Source organism: Schistocerca piceifrons, chromosome 3 (genome assembly GCF_021461385.2).
Source record: "Schistocerca piceifrons isolate TAMUIC-IGC-003096 chromosome 3, iqSchPice1.1, whole genome shotgun sequence".
NCBI classification, from domain to species: Eukaryota; Metazoa; Arthropoda; class Insecta; order Orthoptera; family Acrididae; genus Schistocerca; species Schistocerca piceifrons.
The window spans coordinates 963,867,371-963,888,137 of NC_060140.1; the positions used below are offsets into that span (position 1 = coordinate 963,867,371).

Genomic DNA, 20,767 nt, shown 5'->3' on the forward strand with positions numbered 1-20,767 from the left:
CTAAATCTATATTTATTTTTACACACCGCGAGCCACGTCACTGCACAAGTTTCTTGCACTGCTGCCATTTCCTCCATTTCCTGTTCCAGTTACGAATGGTTGTCGGTAAAGACCTTATGACGTCTAATTTTCTGGTTGTGGTCACTTAGAAAGATGTTTGTAGACCATTCCTGGTACGTAGGTTCTCGTAAATTTAACGGTGAACGTCCACTTATGAGGAACTTCACTTTTGTAGCGTCAGCCAATAGTCTGGGAAATATTTCCGTAACGCTGTCGCGTTAATTAACGAGTGCGTTACAAAAGATGTCGATCTTCTCCGGATTTTTCAGTCTCCTCTTAATAGTGCCTAACAATTATGCCAGACTGGCAAGCAATGCTCAACACCCAAGAGAACGACTGTTGTGTAATGTTGTATTCACGAAATACAATTGTAGTGAAATGTGGCAAGAAGATAACCCTCTACAGAATGGTTGATATGAGATGGCTTGTTTGCATGCAGCAACTATACGGATTCGTCACAGGGTCAAATGGAGCTAGGCAGCAGCTGTGGCAAAGACAGTTAGCAAGACAGATTAGCAACAACTTGTAGATTTTTTGATAAAAATTTCACAGTACTTAGCTGGAGTATGAAGATTAGGTATTGGAGTGTTCACTTCCACTGATCTAATTTTAACGAATATCACAGTCGTAGATCCAGTGAACGCTGACCTCCCACGTCCGGGTTGGCTCTTCTCGGCGTCAACTGTAGATCAGTCCTGAGACACTCGCTGAGACAGTATTCCGATACAGTGTGACGATTATCCGACCACGTTTTTGAGGTACTACCCGCTGAACAGGGCCGTATAACTCCCTGCATTCACATTTGGGAAATGAATGTCCACTTGGGATTTTTTTTTTTTGTGACGTAAGGCAAATTCGTAACAACAGTGATTGTCGTCTAAGCCATCCCTGGAATCTAGCCTTTTCTATGCAGGATTTGCCCTCCATCTTCGGGAGGATACAGCATGTAAAACGACTGTTAGATTTTCCACGGAATCCCAGCATCTGCTGCTGAGAAAGGAAACGAAGTTGGAAAGCTTGGAGACTGTCAGTATCCCAGACAAGGTTATTATACTGCCCACTTTGTCCACATCTCAGTAAATATAGTTTGTTGCTAGACACACGGTTCAGTAAATATAGTCTGTTGATAGACACGCAGTTTGGTTTTAGGTAGAAAATATCAGTACAAAGTCCGGCGCTATGCTTTTTACGTAAGTTGAAGCGTTATGGAACTAGCGGTAAAGCTCATCAATGGTTTCTTTCGTATCTGTGAAACAGGAAGCTGCTCGCTTTTCTCCAGTGTCAGAAAGCAGGGAAATTATTTGAATTTGTCTAGGTTGCTGTAAAGTAGATGATGGAGCATGGTTCTTACGAAACGTGAATGAAATATCTAAGGAAAAAAAAAATTACAGTACGTAAATTATACAGGGATACCAAACATGTTCGATAGTGAAGCCAATATGTGCTAGTATGTTGTCAGCTGAACACAAGCACGTGCTATTCAGGGCTGAAAAAATAGAACCGGAAGTAGGGCAAAATCGAATGCAATTTATAATCCATGTACCGCATTATTTTCGTTATTTAAGGAATCTTTTAAGAGATAATAGATATTTTCTGCAATAATTTAAGGCAGTAATTGAGTTACGACAGTAAACTTGCACCAATTCATTCTGATTCAGTTTTCACTAACATTTTTAAACTCAGATTGTACAACTGATAGTGATACAAAATCATCCCCTATTCCGCTATGATTTCCATGTATTCCAATATATCTCTGCTCGTTAATAGTGGCATGACTGTTTTTATATCGTACCTCTAACGTAGCCATTAGAACACCAAAAAAGTTCATACGCATTTTACTGTGTATATATTTATCTTGTTCTCGTATTTCGTGTAAGCTATGTTGAACAGATTTTAGAATGGTTAAAAACGTCCTTATAAAATACACAAGCTTATCGCTACTTTGTGATTGAAGACAATCGATTTCGGTGTAACATCAGTCCGTCTTCGGGTCTGCTAGATTAAGGTGCGCAATGTATGCCTGTCTATTGAGGTTGGCGTCTTGTCAATATTTTTCTTTTAGTTCATCTTAAAGCCACTTCTGCTCACAATACTGCTTAAGGTTGTTTCACACTTCATTCTTAACTCATTCTTAACATCAGTATTCACTTTTCAAACACAGGAGCCGCTTCTAACGAAATAAACTTCTTTGTAAAGCATATTCCTTGTACAGACTTAAGTAACTTCAATTTTCTTCATTGGTACATATTAACCACCAATGTTTTTGTGCTAGGCAGCATGAGAAGTACTTGAAATAGGCTGTGCTGAACAGCTTTTGGGAAGGTTAAAATTTCATTACAAAGTACATAGGATGCCACCCCCAACAGACAGGCGTACGTCATCCATCTTAAAGTAGGAGACCCGAAAATGGTCTGATGATGTGCTACAGTTTTGTATTCTATAATGCAACTTCTAATATTCCATTTATTTTTTAGAGTCTGACTTTATCTCTGAGATAATCCAACAACAACATGGAATAAGGAAAGCTAATATTTTGATTGTGTATTGCTTCTGGTCTCTAGTTCTCCACAAACCACTATTTTGTAGCACAAAATGCATATTTGTCGTTTAATTACCCACATCACAAATATGTACTCTGGCCCCGTCTTCCACATTAATACCATAATACAACATAAAACACAAATTTTTATTTTTATTCATAATATTATTAATTGTTTGTAAAGAAGTAATTAATTGTCTTTTAAAGTATTCGCAGTTATTGTCTTCTACATCGGCTGTTGTGTGTGCTACAATACTTTACGGGTCACTACCACACGGCACTGTCAGAATAATTTCACATCGGGCACAGAGGTAAATCCAGGTGAACCTGTATAGTAATATCATTACCATCACGCCACAGGATGAAACTACAAACTCGAAACAAATACACAAAGTATAAATATTATTTAAAAAAAGATCAAGGAGCTATGAGTCAACACAGCATCAACTGAGAATGTTATAAAGGTATAAAAGATGTTCTGCGTCAGTTAATACATCCTGTCACGTTGGTAAGACATTCAGACAATATTGTAGCATGGGTATAGGTTGAACTACTAACTACAAGCAACAGATGACTACTTTCCAGTTCCAGAAACTTACTATGTAACAGATTCCATGCGGACGGTGAGGCATGCTGAAACCTACGAGACATGAAAGCAGAACACGGAAAGTGCGTTAGTGCTGGTCGGGGCTTCTTACTACAACTGAAGGCGTCTGCTTGAACACAGGTACTTGGAAGTCTAAATATAATTTAAGTGGCTGTGTCAGCACATTTCATAAAAAGTTAAGCACAGACATTTTGAAACATAAAGTTTGAACAAAATATCACACCGAACAATTCTGTTAGTGTAGTCTCTCACAGAGAGATATTCCAAGACAAAAGTAGATTTCTGTCCTTATTCATTGTTGACGACCACACACAACTACAGACAAAATTTGTATTATACGCAAATACGGCTATAGTCTGGAACCGACAATATACTTGGAATGGTATGCGTGTGACGACGTCCGCAAGCAGCGGACACAGTCCCGTAGAGAGTTAGAGGAGGCTGCCCAGAGGAGCTGTTGCTGACAAGGGGGCCATCAGACCTGGTGTCCACGGATTTCGATGAGTCTCAGGTATGTTGTAGAGAGTACCTGGCCAGCAGCAGTTCATGCCACGGCCCTCAGTTCCAGAGAAAATCGACTTTAAAGTTCTGTGCGTACCTATTACAACTGTAACATTAGTCATTCTTCGACCACGAAAACGTAGCGCAGCGGTTAATATTCGCGGCTATTTTTCTGGCACTACTGGACTCAAACCCTCCTTTTATTTCTAATTTCATTGAATACAACATCATTAAATAGCACATGTCATGCATAATTATTCAAAAGTAGTCATAATCGTCGTAGTAATTTCATTTATAAATCATACGTTAAAGTAAACTTTCTTCAATCGTGTATTATTCCCTACCACTTGCTTCGCTTTCTGTGCTGAATCAGAATGCCATGTGGTATTTGGCATAGAAGCAACAGAAACACAAATACCTACACCACCACCACATTTAATTAAAGGAACAGCCTTGCAGAGACTCAGAATTTTCAGTAGCAATGCCGGAAAACAGGGCATTTAAATTCAAAAAGATTTTTCTTTCTTCGATCAATTTCGATGCGAACCTTGCGTATTTGATAATTATTGTGAAATCAAGTACTCTACATCGTTGCATAATTAGGTTCAAATGGTTGGTTCAAATGGCTCTGAGCACTAGGGGACTCAACTTCTGAGGTCATTAGTCCCTTGTATTTAGAACTAGTTAAACCTAACTAACCTAAGGACATCACACATATCCATGCCCGAGGCAGGTTTCGAACCTGCGACAGTAGCGGTCTCGCGGTTTCAGACTGCAGCACCTAGAACCGCACGGCCACTCCGGCTGGCGCATAATTAGGGAACATATTTTTATGGACTCTTCCATCGAGCGGTTTTTCTATTAGTCTTTAGCAAGTATGGAGCATGTAGTGTCGTCGTCGCCATTGTAGAGTCTTGTACTGCATCGAGGCAAGGGAGACGACGTTATGTGTGGTTGGTACCCTCTTTCTACAACACAAATGCACAGATCGATTAATACGGTTCTTTATCTGTATGAACTGGCACATTTACTTAGCTTGAACAGAGTCCACGTGGTACAAGCTCGTCAGTAATAGTCCTCTTGCAGACAATATCGGTAACCTCGCTATTACGAACTGTAGTCTCGCCATAGTCACTAATATGTTCGATGTGCACTGTCGTAACCTGTTATGAACTCAACCCGCTCTGGGAGTGAGTGGCAGATGCCAAACTGGAAGTGGACCAGTGAGCCCGGTCAGCGGCGGCCGCCTAAATACCTGCTGTCGAGAGGGCGTTGGAGGTCTGTTGCTGGTCGGTGTGTCTCTGGTCCCTCTCGTGGTGGCCGCACTTGATCCAGCGACTACTATCGATCTTGACACTACATCTTTGCCGAATGGTGTGCTGGCGACGGCTTACAACAGCACAGAGCATTATAATTTTCTGTGAAAATTGTAACCTGCCTATAAAAGTAAACATTACAGGGATGCAAAAGTGGAGTACATGCAAGTGGGATAATTTTTATGGTGAAGGCATACGGCGTTCTTTCGTTTGCAAAGATGTGGCTCATCATTATTCCCTCACCACGTACCGATAACGTAAAAACAAGTATTCGTACCGTAGGCGCTGCGCTACACTCGCTTGATCGGAAGACGACCAACGTTAAGGGTGTAGGGGCCACATATGAAACTTCGACGCCGACTTTCTCTGAAGTTCGGGGCCGTCGCATGAACCACCGCTAGCCAGGTACTCGGAACAGGTTACTCCACAACATACCTAAGACTCGTTGAAGTCCACAATCAATACGTATGATGGTTCCCTTGTGAATCACAGCTGCCGCAAGCAACGGTTGAGATGGAATGTACCGAAGGAACGAATATGTTGCAGACACATAAATAACACCCTAGCAGCACGGATCTACTTGTATGTAGCAGTATGCATCACGTAACTCGGAGGAAGCCTATTACAATGAAAAGGCAACGAAATTTTAATAACATTGAGGAATACATTGTCATAGAAAAACGGATAGTTTTATTTTGTATAAGAAAACAAGGTGAACTGTGGAAAGGCGTTTTTATGTCGATGAACCCTAGCCCATTCAAAATTTAATGGGGCTCTGCATGGAAGATGTTATTTGGTTATGATGTAGGATTGAGTAACTGTGTTACTTTAGTAGTGCTTTAAATATCACCCATTCCTATTTTAGACTCGTAACAGATCAGTACTACATGAACGAGCAGTGCCTGCTGGCTGACATTCGCGAAGACGACGGTTCAGTCACCCGTCCGGCTATCCTGATTTAGGTTTACCGTGATTTCCCTAAATAGCTTGAGACAAATGCCGGGATGGTTCCTTTGAAAGGGCACGGCCGACTTCCTTACCCATTCTTCCGTAACCTGAGGGGGACCGATTACTCGCTGTTTGGTCCCCTCCTCCAAATCAACCAACCAACCAACCAACCAACCTGGTGGCTGCGAGGCACGCAGCAATGAAACTATAAAACCAGAACAGAGGCGAACGGGCAATCGTTCTAGTGACGAAGCATGCCACAAATGGACATATTCACTCACCTAAGCGGTTTTGACACAGCGTAAATCGTTGTGGCCGGTGCTTCGGTTGAGGGACCTGGAGGGCACGGGGTGGAAGGGGGGGGGGGGAGTGCGGTGTGGAAGAGGAGACAATTGCCACCAATCCCATCCTCACCCCTTGACTCTTATTCATATGTTCAGTGGATAACCAAGCATACGCTGAGATATAATAAATCCTACAAAATCTAGTTTGGCAGCTTGTCCGCTCTGCAAAGTAGGTTGGACGTCGATATGTGCCAGGTATGACGACGGAGTACACAGCTGGTGCAGAGACAAGTCTTTCGGAGCACAACGTTAAGCGCAGCAGACGACGAGTTGCAGGTCACCCGACGACACCGTCAGTTACGACTGCGCTAGGCGCAGCATCATCCAGGCCAACGAGTGCTCGATACACGCATTTCGTTACATACGCAGATCAGTGGGGACAGTATTACGCTACGGGGGACATTCACCTGGGCTTCCTTGGGACCTGCGGTAATAAGCGAAGGCAGCATGTTTCCTGTAGGCTACGCGGACATTATAACGGACCGTGTATCCCCCTCAAGCTAAGCTTCATGTCACAACCGTAAGGGGTGGCGTCTGCCAGCAGCATAACTTCCTGTTTCACAAGGCTAGAGTGGTTTGAAGACCACGACAGTCAACTTACGTTTAATGTCTTGTGGACCGAATTCGCCTGATCTCAACCCCACGAAAAGCATCTGGGACGCTACCAAGCGCTTGCTTTGAGCGCATAAGTCTTTCTCGGTTGGAAATTAGAAAAAATCAGAGCTGGTGGCACACATTTTCTGTCGAGGACATACCTGAATCTTCCTGGCATCACACACAGCTTCACGCAGACCATTCATAGAGCCATATGCCACTGAACGAGCGTTCTTCAGTTGAAAAATGCCACTGCGATGCTGTCACGAGGGAAGTAACACACGAGGACACAGAATGCTCCTGACATCTCGTTGTGCCGTCAGAGTTTCCTCAGTCACTGTCTGCCGTGACCTGAAGTCATACCCGGCGGCTCGCCGCACCACGACTTTAGGACTAACACCACTGTGCCTGTCCTAAACACTGGAAGAACAGAGCCTCTGCCCAGAGTCGCCGCCAGAATGGCCGTCGATGGTCGTCCGGCGTGGTGCAGTCCGCGATTCACTGCTGAAAACAGTGTGACGCCGTTCACCGGCAGGCCTTGCTTCCCCGTAGCTGTACCACGCGAAACGGAGCCGTTTGTGTCGTGGAGTTGCCGTCAGCCTATGCATTAGACAGTAGTCCCATAGTTCTGTCGCAGCGAGTCTCCGACCAGTCGTTCAGTACGACTCAGAACGTTTCAGGAAGTCAGTTCTTGTTCTGCGTGACAGGTGCAGATGATAAGGGATTTGCAATGTGCTTGGCGGGCAGTACAGAGATCCTCCCTTGTGGTGGTCAGATGTGGCCGGCTGGAACTTTGACGACTACTGTCCCTGCCCCGTCCAACATAGGGCCGCTGTCACATCAGAATGCCCTAAAAATCTGGATATTGCACCATTCGACCAGCCCACCAAATGGAGACCCACTACGTGGCCCTTTTAAAAACTGTCAGGAGCTGAAAATGCCGTCTAACACGGGTACGCGGCTTGCCCGTTTCCTTGACAGTGATCACTCAACATCTGTCTGACTGTGTTCATGCGTCTTACATTCCTACCAGACATAGTAACGAACAACACTAACGCACGCCAGTCGCTGTTGTAGCTATCATAGCGAATTGCAACTGTATTACATACCCGTCGATGGTGTGTACGTGTACGAAGCTACACTCATCCGACCATGTATTTAGGTTCATCACGTTTCTGTCGGGTAGTGTCCGTTTGTATAGACGACTTGCTCCTGTTTTCATCAATGCAGCATCTGATCTATTCCACGTTCAAAAATATTATGTCGTACCATTTGGCTACGGAGTGTCACGAAAACTTACAACGAGTATGTTACGCTCTAGCTCGATATCGTCTACGCAGAGTTACAGAAAACAGAATAAAGAAAGCTAAGAAAGAGTATCATCTGACGTCGAGATGGAAGTACCGGCGTAAACCAAACACTAGGGAAATTAAGAGTAAGAGAAGCGGCACTGGATAATATAAAGCGAATTTATTTACATTAAGCCAAGGAGAGAGATTAAACAAGGGACTGTAAGATAGAAGACAGGGAATGAAATGGAATATTCATGCCTGAAACAAAGATTAATGAAGAAGGAAGCATATTCAGCATCGCCTGAGGAAAGCGACAGCTGTAACTTCTCGACCTTTCCGTCTCTCGTCCAACGTGCCTGCCTCCAGGTATCTCGTGTTGCAGTTATAAAGCCTGTATCGCGAGGTTTTCAGAACTTTTTCGATTTACTTATGTCTCAGAACAGATGTTCAATGCTTGCCTTTCCATATTGGGCTCTAGAGTGAGCTTTGCTGACGATGCATAGAAGTCGATATTTTGACACTGGTCACACATTTTCAGAAGCAATTACTGGTCAGATCAGAAACAGAATAAAAGCAGTCCAGGCCTTTAAAATACTCCACTAGACAACGTTCACCTGGTCTCCGGTGGGGTTCCTTTCTATTAGTTTTCAGATCACACACGTTTCGTACAAGTCCTTTGCAGAAGGCACTTTATAACTAGACGCATTGTCACTGGTGTAGTGACTACCGTTCCTGCTGTATCTAATGAATGTATTATTTTTACTCCCTGTAAATATATCATAACGAACGTATTGCTCCGAATGAAGTTGTAATAATAAGCCAGTATTTACTGTTACTCGAAACATATCAATCATTGTAGAATTACCATGGTTACCTGTTGCGTCCCTTTCGAGCCACGTACGTTACGCACAAGCCCCAATAAAGGGTACCGAGTGTCTTACATTCAGTGTCGGTGACATCATTTCTCTTGTCTATAGCGTACCCATAGTTTCTGCTGTATGTAATATTATTATGTTCTGAATCAACGTTGTCATAACAAGCCAATACTTCTGAACCTTTAAAGTGTATCGGAATATACCGGTCTTTACGCTGTAAGGTACTTACTGGAGACGTCCTGTCTGAGCCATCTTTCCATTATAAGTTCCCTCCCAGGGTACCTTGAACCTAATTTTAATGTCAATGGCGTATTGTTTTATTGTTTGCTCACATTTTTAGCGTCTTTGGCACTGCTCCTATTTTGTTAAACGTACTTATTACCTCTTATATATACAGGGTGATTCAAAAAGAATACCACAAATTTAAAAATGTGTATTTAATGAAAGAAACATAGTATAACCTTCTGTTATACATCATTACAAAGAGAATTTAAAAAGGTTTTTTTTCACTCAAAAACAAGTTCAGAGATGTTCAATATGGCCCCCTCCAGACACACGAGCAATATCAACCCGATACTCCAACTCGTTCCACACTCTCTGTAGCATACCAGGCGTAACAGTTTGGATAGCTGCTGTTAATTCTCGTTTCAAATCATCAATGGTGGCTGGGAGAGGTGGCCGAAACACCATATCCTTAACATACCCCCATAAGAAAAAATCGCAGGGGGTAAGATCAGGGCTTCTTGGAGGCCAGTGATGAAGTGCTCTGTCACGGGCTGCCTGGCGGCCGATCCATCGCCTCGGGTAGTTGACGTTCAGGTTTCATAACTAACCTTTTTCGTAGGACTCTCCATACAGTTGATTGTGGAATTTGCAGCTCTCTGCTAGCTCTGCGAGTCGATTTTCCTGGGCTGCGAACAAATGCTTGCTGGATGCGTGCTACATTTTCATCATTCGTTCTCGGCCGTCCAGAACTTTTCCCTTTTCACAAACACCCATTCCCTGTAAGCTGTTTATACCAACGTTTAATACACCACCTATCAGGAGGTTTAACAACATACTTCGTTCGAAATGCACGCTGAACAACTGTCGTCGATTCACTTCTGCCGTACTCAATAACTCAAAAAGCTTTCTGTTGAGCGGTCGCCATCTTAGCATCAACTGACGCTGACGCCTAGTCAACAGCGCCTCAAGCGAACAAATGTACAACTAAATGAAACTTTATAGCTCCCTTAATTCGCCGACAGATAGTGCTTAGCTCTGCCTTTTGTCGTTGCAGAGTTTTAAATTCCTAAAGTTGTGGTATTCTTTTTGAATCACCCTGTATAATTATGAATACGTGTAGAGTAAGAAACTGTAAACTATACTTCTGTATTCTGTACCTTTGACTTTAAATGGAAAGACATAGATCTTCCTACCGTTACTATGGTTACTGATGGCGTCCATGTGAGCCACCTCTGCTTTACATACATTACGCACAGGAGAGGACCACTGCTCTAGTTCGAATGTTAATTGTTTATTTCTTTATTGTGTTTCATTTAAGTGTTCTTTTATTGTATTTCATGCATGCCAATTTTACTATTTAAATGACTGTTGTCGTGATCCAAATATTTCATAGTTGTATTTTTACTGGTTTTATTCGTATTTCACGGGTACTAGCTATCACTGACGTGATGCTGGAGACGTTGAGCGGAGCTCCCAGTATTTATGCGACGATCTGCACGTTATGCAGCAGCCGCTGTTCACACGAGGCTAGAGCAGTTAAGAGCTCCATGCTACCAGCTTCTGCAGCCACCAAGGGTATCTCTTCTCCTACTTATATTGTAGTTATATCACGTTTTACTATTTTGTTTACCTTCGTGTGTTTTCTAATATTTTTGTTAGTTTACAAAAAAAAAATGGTTCAAATGGCTCTGAGCACTATGGGACTTAACTTTGAGGTCATCAGTCCCCTAGAACTTAGAACTAATTAAACCTAACTAACCTAAGGACATCACACACATCCATGCCAGAGGCAGGATTCGAACCTGCGACCGTAGCAGTCGTGCGATTCCAGACTGTAGCGCCTAGAACCGCTCTGCCACCCCGGCCGGCTCTCAGTTTACAGAGCAACCGTCTGAGGAAGATCAAACATTGATCGAAAGTGGTCGCCGTTTTTAAAACAAAATATTTTATGCAATCTAGATTGTTTTCATTATATTTTTATAGTATTGTATGATCGCTGGCTTTCTCATAAGCTAAGTTCCAAAAATTTCTATTTCAAATCGCTTTGCTCACGGTTGACTGCTGGGACAACACTCCAGCATAATACTACTGTTGCTTTATCTGGTGCTCAGTGCGTGATACGTCCATTAGGATTGTTCACAGTTTGGTGCATCACACGAACGATGGATCGTTGTGGTACTGAGTATGCCAGGACGTTTTCCGCGCCGTTCAAGGTCGATAACTGTACCTTGGAACCAGACGGTGCTAGCTAACAGCGAGTGAACATGCGGAGGCAGTGAAGTGCTGGAAACAGCGTAACATCAGGGTGCCCATTGTGACAGAAGATAGACGTTTCTTTGTAGCATAGGTGGAGAGAAAGTCCTTCATATTGTGCGTGGGAGATGGTGCGCAGTTCCATAAAATTTAGTTTGAAAGAATCAGGTGAGGAAGTAAAACGACCGTTGAAATGTGGGGTACAGATGGTTTCAACAGTCACAGTCGTTTCCAATCGCACAATAAAGAGAATAAAGAATGTAGCATCATGTACTTCCCAAAGTTTGTCTACTCTAGGAGAGATGCATAAGAAGAGGAAAATTCTACATTAGATAATTTCCATGAACGGGTTTGAGGAGATTAACTGTGGTGGGCGTACTGTAAGACATTCAGTACACACACCATCACATTATTTGACTTGTCGCTCTAACGAAGTAGGCGAGTGTCAGCAATATGTCTCGTGGTCTTATCGTGGCGTGTTTATCTTCTGCCGTTAGGTCAGACGATAGAAATGACACTTGCACGGTTAGAGCAGTAGATTGACAGTGACCAACTTTAAACAGAACTTGATTAATTTTCACACACATTTATTAAAATAATAACAAGCATAAAAATTACTTAACTTGGTTCTGGATGCTATTTACAATTGACAATCTGAAGTTCCTTTGGTATTGATACGTTAATCTTATTCTCACATATATCTCTGATACTTGACGAAAGTGTCTATACATTTATCTTCATGGCTATGTACAGGAATATGGTAATCTTATTAGGCGCAGACTGAAACTTGACTATAGACTGGTACAGACAAATGTAGAACTCGTACAGACTGGTACAGACTAATGCAGACTGGTGCAGACAAATGCAGACTGAATAATCGGAGGTCTGTACATTCGTTATAATACCTCACATGTGCATGTATCACTGCGCCAGTGTGATCCGCGAGTAGAAAAGGTTCTACGTTAGCAGCAATCTCATTGGCTGTGTTACATATTAATACGCGGATCGGCGGAAGCAGAATTTGGTCCGTCTCTATGGCAGCGCCATCTCGTAGTGTGGAGACGGACGAGCGCTGCGCCTGCGCTGTTGTGCTTAGCGGGGCGCGCTTTAGGGGGAAAGTTGTGTACGCGCTGACTACGCGGAACTATGTACGCAACACTAGTAACGTAGTTTCCCTGACATATAAAGAGTACCCAACATTGAACTCTCTGAATTCAAAGATAATACCTCAATTTCATCATTATGATCCTTACTATACAGGATAGGCTACAGCGACCATTTGTAGCTGCAGTGTATGGCGGGTTGTGGCCCATTGAACATAAGCCAGTGTGAGGTGGAGGTTACACCATTAAGTTAAGTAACTGTTTAGACTTTGTACATATGTACTGTTTGTGTTTCCATTTTTTCGTTTATAAATGTATAGCCATGGTGTTCTTTTAATCATTGACAAAGGTCTTCTTAGGCACTTGTGGGTTTTATTGTTCTGAAGAAGGTGTAGTTATCTACGTCGAAACCTAGGTAAACACTAGGTGCTTTTTTCGCAATCTAGGCGGGTTTCTATTTTTTTAATGCTATAAGCGTCATCTTCTAGATTTTTTATGAGAATGGCTTTACTAGATGATTTTATATTACGTGCAAAAGTATGCCGTTACCCATATTCTTAACATAGTCGCTAAAAATTACAGGTTTACGAAGTTAAGGTCTGATCTACGCAGCGTTAAAGTAATGGACTGATTTCGAAGCAACGATGTAGCAGTGTTTATAGGAACACAGAGGCAAGACTGTTTTCACATTAAAGCAGCGACGCAAACTGCTCTAATGGATTACGTCTTTAATATGCTCGCTCAAGAGATAAACCCGTAAACGGTTTAGCCTCACCCCGTGTCCTTTGCAAGATTTATCCCACGTTCGTTTTACTCCATTTTAATAGTCTCCTTTTAATTTCACATTGGTCTTGGAGATTAGCTAACTTTATAGCTGTAAAAGAAGGTATGTACCATATGGAAAGCTGTTACACGAGAGCATTAAAAGTAGAGATGAAGTCGCCGTCTTTTCTCTCCATCACGAAGTGAAGGAACTTGGATCATGTAACGGGACATCCTCCTCTAGCATTACTTGTCCTCAACAGTAGTTAATAATACCGGTATTATTTTTCGAATTATGGACTGGTCAGCATTATCTCAACTGCTTTTCTGAAAATTTTCATTAAATTTTATACACAATATATTATACTTCAGGCTAAAATTTATGAAAGGGAATTACTTTATTTTCGATGTTACATTCGATAAGTACTAGCTCTGAATGTAGAGTTAAAATAATTTTTTTGAAACATTTGAAATTACGAATTATTTGGCACACTTGAAATTTCTGTTAATAATTACGCAATCTAGTACTGACTACTATGTTTACTTCTGGATTCAGTTGTGAAACAATAATCGACATTAATAGCAATTCATTTGTCAAGAAAAATTGTAAACCCTTTGGAATATAGTTATTACCACAGAGTGAAGTAGTAGTAACCATCCCTCTGTTGTTACCGGACGTTTTTTTGTATTTTCGGCGAACAATGTAATTTCGGCTTGGTTAATGTGAAAATTCAAGACTGTATGATATAGTAAAATGTGACAAAATATATTAACGTAACAACAAAAATTCTGCAACAACTATCTTCAAATTTATTTAGATCAATTCAGGCATGAGGACCTAAAATGTGGGAATTTCGCCTTCAAAAATCAGATCCCCAGAGAAGAAGCACTGGAGCCAACTCTACACCAAATCTAAATAAACTAGAAAGTTTATTGTGAACTTCACTCCTTTAAATTTTTTTGTAAAAGTCTTTGCTGAAATTAGGAAGGAGGGGGAGGTTTCAATCGGTAAAATGCGGCGTTTAAAATTCATTGATTCGGCACTTGTTAAACTCATACAATTTGTAAGAGTATAGAGTTTCTTACTTTAATGTTCTTTGTTTACCATCTCCCAACATTTGAAAGAGAATAATAGGGCTGAGGAATTTTTATTTTCTTTTGGACAACGACGAAGCTAAAGAGGGGATCCGGGGTCACGACCTCCCCTCCCCCCCTTTTATGAATATCATTTTATACCACACGATCTAGCTGCCGTGTAGTGAAATTCAGAGATACGCCGGGCAGTCAAAAAGTTTCCGTTTGATGGCGTTACTGCAATGTATGTGCAACGTAGCGCGGCTGCGATGTGCGTATATAAGCACCGACATGTAGGCAATGGATTTGTGCGGGATTGGTGTCTTTCCGACATGCATGCGATAAATGCACAAACATAAATTATGGCGACGCTATTACCAAACGCGTACAAAAAGAACCATTCTTTTATTGGCTTCCGAAGGGCAAAGGCTGGTAGACAACTATCAGAGAAAAAAGAACGTGTACGGGGCAGCATGTCTGTCGAAAAGCACCGTTGTGGAATATTGCGACAAGGAGTACTGCCGCTTCATGATAACGCACGTCGCAACGCAGAAGTCACCCAAACTCAACTGGGAGACACCCGGGCTCGCTTGCAATGGACATGAAATCTTCCCACACGATTGTCACGCCTTCGGTCCTTCAAAGAAAGGCTCTGAAGTGTCGACGACTCTGGTCAGACGATGATGTGCAGCAGGCAGTTACAGATTTCTTCACCAAGCAGGGTACTGTGTTTTATCAGACGGGTATCTTAAACCTGGTGCGTCGGTGGCATGGCTGCCTGTATGACCACGGCAATTTAGCCTGAGTGGCATATCCATTCTGGACTCTGCGGTCTTGTAACGGAATCTTTTTGACCGCACCTTCCACTCGTATTTTAATTTTCAGTCATACGTCGAAAGAAAAGGAAACCGTACAATTCGTAGCCAACATGGGCATCGATAGACTTAAACTATAGATACCAACTACTACGTAGTTTTGGCCTTATTGGAGGTCATTTGTTTTATTAATTAGTTCAATTCCTACTTCCAGTTGAATTTAATGTAAAAGCCACCGTTTATTGCTTTTCTGCTTTTTGCTGTTCTGATAGCTTCCAATTACGGGTAAGTTGGTAACAAGAGAGCAGAGGAAAACCGATTTTGATTCATCCACTAGCGTTACGATAACTTAAAAATATGTACGCACTACTATAACAGCATAATTTCCTGTCTGTAGTAATTTAATGCTAGTATTGGAGTCGTTATTTGGAGAAGGGTAGAACTTCCGAGCTGTAATATTCCAGTATTTTACGATTCAGCGGGGCGGTAAACATGATTACGTGCACTAAATTAAAATCAGTGCACAAAAATACACTTGTATTTTCTGTGTCGCACAAAAATCGTCTTGATCAACAGAAATATGGCTCAAATGGCGATGATTGCATTTCTTTAAAAAATTTGCTCAAATTTCTATCATTATTAGGCCAAAGGGCCTAATATCTAGTCACACGGGTAATACTCAGTTGTGAAACGGTTTCCGATACGGAACGATGAGGAGAGGTTTGTGGAGATTGGAGGTGTATGTGATGACTGCACATTCCATAGTTCGTTCGTTTCTAAAACATTTTTTCAGCGGGCTGGTTGAATTCGTCCGAACCGACTGCGTCCTGAATCCACCATCTCCTCTTTCCACCAAAATCTATTTACGCTCTTATAATACTATAATAACTGAAGCCATGGATTCTTTGCACAATTAAATCTTCAAATGTACATGCATTCATTCACCGTGAGTCAGCGAAACACGTACAACTGATGGAATATCGTGCAGTATCAGAATTTCATCTTCTGTTGTGATGAAATTTATCTGTAAACAATGTACAACAACCATTTTTTTCCCTTTTTCTCCACTGGGTTGGGTAGCTTTGCGCGTTGAGGCAATTCCTGGATTCGGGAGGTGAGGTAGGTCTAATCCATCCGCCGTCAACCTTGAAAATGATTTTCTGTGGTTTGCCATTTTCAGTTTAGATAAAAGCCCAAGTTGGTCCCTTAATATAGACCGCAGCCGATTCCTTCCGAATTCCTTTCTTTTCTGACAGATTCCAGTTCCGTTGAAGATGCTTAAATGAAAAGAGCTGCACTGAAAAAAAGCCGAACATTTCTTCGGAGACTCCCGACTCTGAAGGCCATATTTACATTGCAAGGCCGCTAGCGACCGTCGTTTTTTACTGTATATCGGTGCGTAAAGATGACTCACTTTGGGAATGATGTTCTACTGTGAATGTCTTATTCGTAATATCTTTGGAACAGTGAATCCTAATTCTTAACGTATTTGTAAATAAAAGTCGTGTAAATGACAGCGTATGTTTTACAATATAGAGGAGTATACACACATTATCATGCATCAATACAAACTCATTTGCGAGGACGCATACATTAAAAGTCTAGTTAAATTAATGTGTGAATCAATGATGAAATCCAAAACTGTAGTTCATAGTATTTGTACATACTGATTTGTTAGATAAATAAATTTGGTTGATCTAGTTTCAAGTTGACTGTTGAGATAATAATTTTAAACAAAAGTGCTGATTACTAGAGGAAACTGAAGAAATTTGATGAAATGAAAGATTAACAAAATTTTTGACTGAATTGAACTTAGGATAGTTTCATACACTGAAGAAATTGTAACTATATTTCAGGTAAGTCCTAAACTTAAATACAAGATTGTGGTAGGAGCAAAAAAGCTACTGTGAAAAGACTTGAATCCGTTTGACTTTGTAAGTTATTTATTCCAACGTTAAGATTATTTTGCTCTGCTTTAGCGTACCTTAGATCGGAAGACTGAGCTGTGTTTTGTTTGCAGAAAGGCAATACATTATATTCGAATTTTAATTCGTTTTTTCCAATAGAGAGAAGTTATCGTATTTCCAAATAAAGAAATGTGTAATTGCGCATACGTATTACACACCAAATACTATTTGTATGAAGACGTTCCGAAAGGAAACAATATACAGGGTGTTACAAAAAGGTACGGCCAAACTTTCAGGAAACATTCCTCACACATAAAGAAAGAAAATATGTTATGTGGGCATGTGTCCGGAAATGCTTACTTTCCATGTTAGAGCTCATTTTATTACTTCTCTTCAAATCACATTAATCATGGAATGGAAACACACAGCTCCGGAACGTATCAGCGTGACTTCAAACACTTTGTTACGGGAAATATTCAAAATGTCCTCCGTTAGCGAGGATACATGCATCCACCCTCCGTCGCGTGGAATCCCTGATGCGCTGATGCAGCCCTGGAGAATGTCGTATTGTATCACAGTCGTTCACAATACGAGCACGAAGAGTCTCTACATTTGGTACCGGGGTTGCGTAGACAAGAGCATTCAAATGCCCCCATAAATGAAAGTCAAGAGGGTTGAGGTCAGGAGAGCGTGGAGGCCATGGAATTGGTCCGCTTTTACCAATCCATCGGTCACCGAATCTGTTGTTGAGAAGCGTACGAACACTTCGACTGAAATGTGCAGGAGCTCCATCGTGCATGAACCACATGTTGTGTCGTACTTGTAAAGGCACATGTTCTAGCAGCACAGGTAGAGTATCCCGTATGAAATCATGATAACGTGCTCCATTGAGCGTAGGTGGAAGAACATGGGGTCCAATCAAGACACCACCAACATTGACTGCCCAAACGTTCACAGAAAATCTGTGTTGATGACGTGATTCCACAATTGCGTGCGGATTCTCGTCAGCCCACACATGTTGATTGTGAAAATTTACAGTTTGATCACGTTGGAATGAAGCCTCATCCGTAAAGAGAGCATTTGCACTGAAATGAGAATTGACACATTGTTGGATGAACCATTCGCAGAAATGTACCCGTGGAGGCCAATCAGCTGCTGATAGTGCCTGCACACGCTGTACATGGTACGGAAACAATTGGTTCTCCCGCAGCACTCTCCATACAGTGACGTGGTCAACGTTACCTTGTACAGCAGCAACTTCTCTGACGCTGACATTAGGGTTATCGTCAACTGCACGAAGAATTGCCTCGTCCATTGCAGGTGTCCTCGTCGTTCTAGGTCTTCCCCAGTCGCGAGTCATAGGCTGGAATGTTCCGTGCTCCCTAAGACGCCGATCAGTTGCTTCGAACGTCTTCCTGTCGGGACACCTTCGTTCTGGAAATCTGTCTCGATACAAACGTACGGCGCCACGGCTATTGCCCCGTGCTAATCCATACATCAAATGGGCATCTGCCAACTCCGCATTTGTAAACATCGCACTGACTGCAAAACCACGTTCGTGATGAACACTAACCTGTTGATGCTGCGTACTGATGTGTTGATGCTAGTACTGTAGAGCAATGAGTCGCATGTCAACACAAGCATCGAAGTCAACATTACCTTCCTTCAATTGGGCCAACTGGCGGTGAATCGAGGAAGTACAGTACATACTGACGAAACTAAAATGAGCTCTAACATGGAAATTAAGCGTTTCCGGACACATGTCCACATAACATCTTTTCTTTATTTGTGTGTGAGGAATGATTCCTGAAAGTTTGGCCGTACTTTTTGTAACACTCTGTATATATAATTAATAAATGTGTGTTTGCAGCGTAAAATGATGAACATGAGCATTTTAAGGCCCTCTTTAACGAGCTTGACCCCTCTCCCTTTCACAGAATCCTGGCTACGGCTTTGATCGTAGGCATTGTCAGGCTGGTTAACAATGCCGTGCGTGAGTTAAACAGTTTTATATATATTCCCACAAAGCGCTGTAACGCCACCCTAGCTGCCAATAACAACGTCGTTTCAGGAGGAACAGAAAATATTCTTGGAAAATGACAGTAACAACTAATTCCATTAAAACATTCTATATAATATTTTCATTGGTTACGAAGATGCAGCGTGTAACAAAAATAGGTTTTCTTTTCGCGTGTTCGTACACCTGTTGCTTTGGGTTTGTTTATCAGTGTCGTTTTTCCTTAAAAATTCAAATTGTGAAATTGCGCTAGAGTTCATGTAACAGCTATGACTGTGGCTTGTTGGGAAATGGTTTACGCATGACGCTCGTATTTACAAATGCTGGGTATGCCGAAATGGAATTCAAGTACTAATCTTGTAATGGAAACGCTGTTGCTGGTGATATAGAATACGACAGACTATTTTCTACTCGCAGAGTGTCAGATTCAAGAGTGTTCATTGGTGTTTTCACAATAATGGGTGAGCCTGGTGGAGCACCTAGCAGTCATATTTCGTATGAACGTGAAAAAGGATAGAGTCTGGATGAAGTGGAAGACATTATTCACTTGGTAGGACGTAGTCCTTTAACAGACACAAGCAGAATATCTAAACGTGTCGCCATCCGCACACAATACTATGGCGGACATTCAGTACGCACGGCTTCTATACTTCTCATTTACGTTTCCAATAGTAGATGTAGGAATTTTGGCGTTGGCTTATTGCAAATCTCATTAGAACTCTTTACTGAAGAAACCACTTTGACTTGTAACTCACATCGATGGTCCGACGAAAACCCACATACCTTTGTCGATGGTGTGGAAATATAAAAACTTAGTTAACTGGTCCTGTTGTGTTACTGCATCGTATCAGGAGCCCTTGTTATGTAGACTTCGTTGAACACAAGCTTTTAGAGCCATTGGCTGATATTCCGCCGTATTGAAGGATTTGTGTGCTCTTACAGCATGTCGGAGCCTCGGAACATTCTGGTCATCTGGTGACACAGCTTCTAACATTCTTCGCAGGATGGATTGGTGGAAATGATTACGTTTCTTGACCACCAAGTCCCCGTACCCCGACCCTTTATATTTTGACCTGCGGGGATGTTTTAAAGGCGAGGTAGAAAAAACTCATACAAGAGGCCAGTTAATCGGAATACCAATAGTGCAGCTCACACAAAAGAAAGCCAAGACGACCTGAGACGGGCTACATGTGTTGTCCAGAGAATTCGGCAGTGTGCTGCAGTCGAAGCTGGAATTTATGAAAACGAACTTTCAACTTAATCATTCGCCTTTCCTTAGCATCTTGTGCAAGTATTTGTTTAAGTTACATTTGCTTAGGTTACATCTCTATCTCTGCAACTAATAAAAACTGGAAACATCTTATCCGGAATCTTTTATTCGAGTTAGTGTGTACTATGCTGCCTCCTAAGATATTTACTTTTCAACTTGGAACATCTTGTATATTCTGGACGTTGCTGGACTGTGTACCATGGCGAGCTGTGACTTGGTCAAGACTGATGAAGGGACTGGAAGTTGTTAGGTGTGTAACTCATAT

At 41.9% G+C, this 20,767-nt stretch overlaps 1 protein-coding gene across 1 annotated transcript in view; it reads right to left on the bottom strand.

Moving 5' to 3' along the window:
- The window catches only part of LOC124789267 (dipeptidase 1-like), a 1,467,693-nt gene that overhangs the window by 924,059 nt on the left and 522,867 nt on the right, over window positions 1–20,767 (bottom strand). The gene's annotated exons all lie outside the window — the stretch shown is intronic.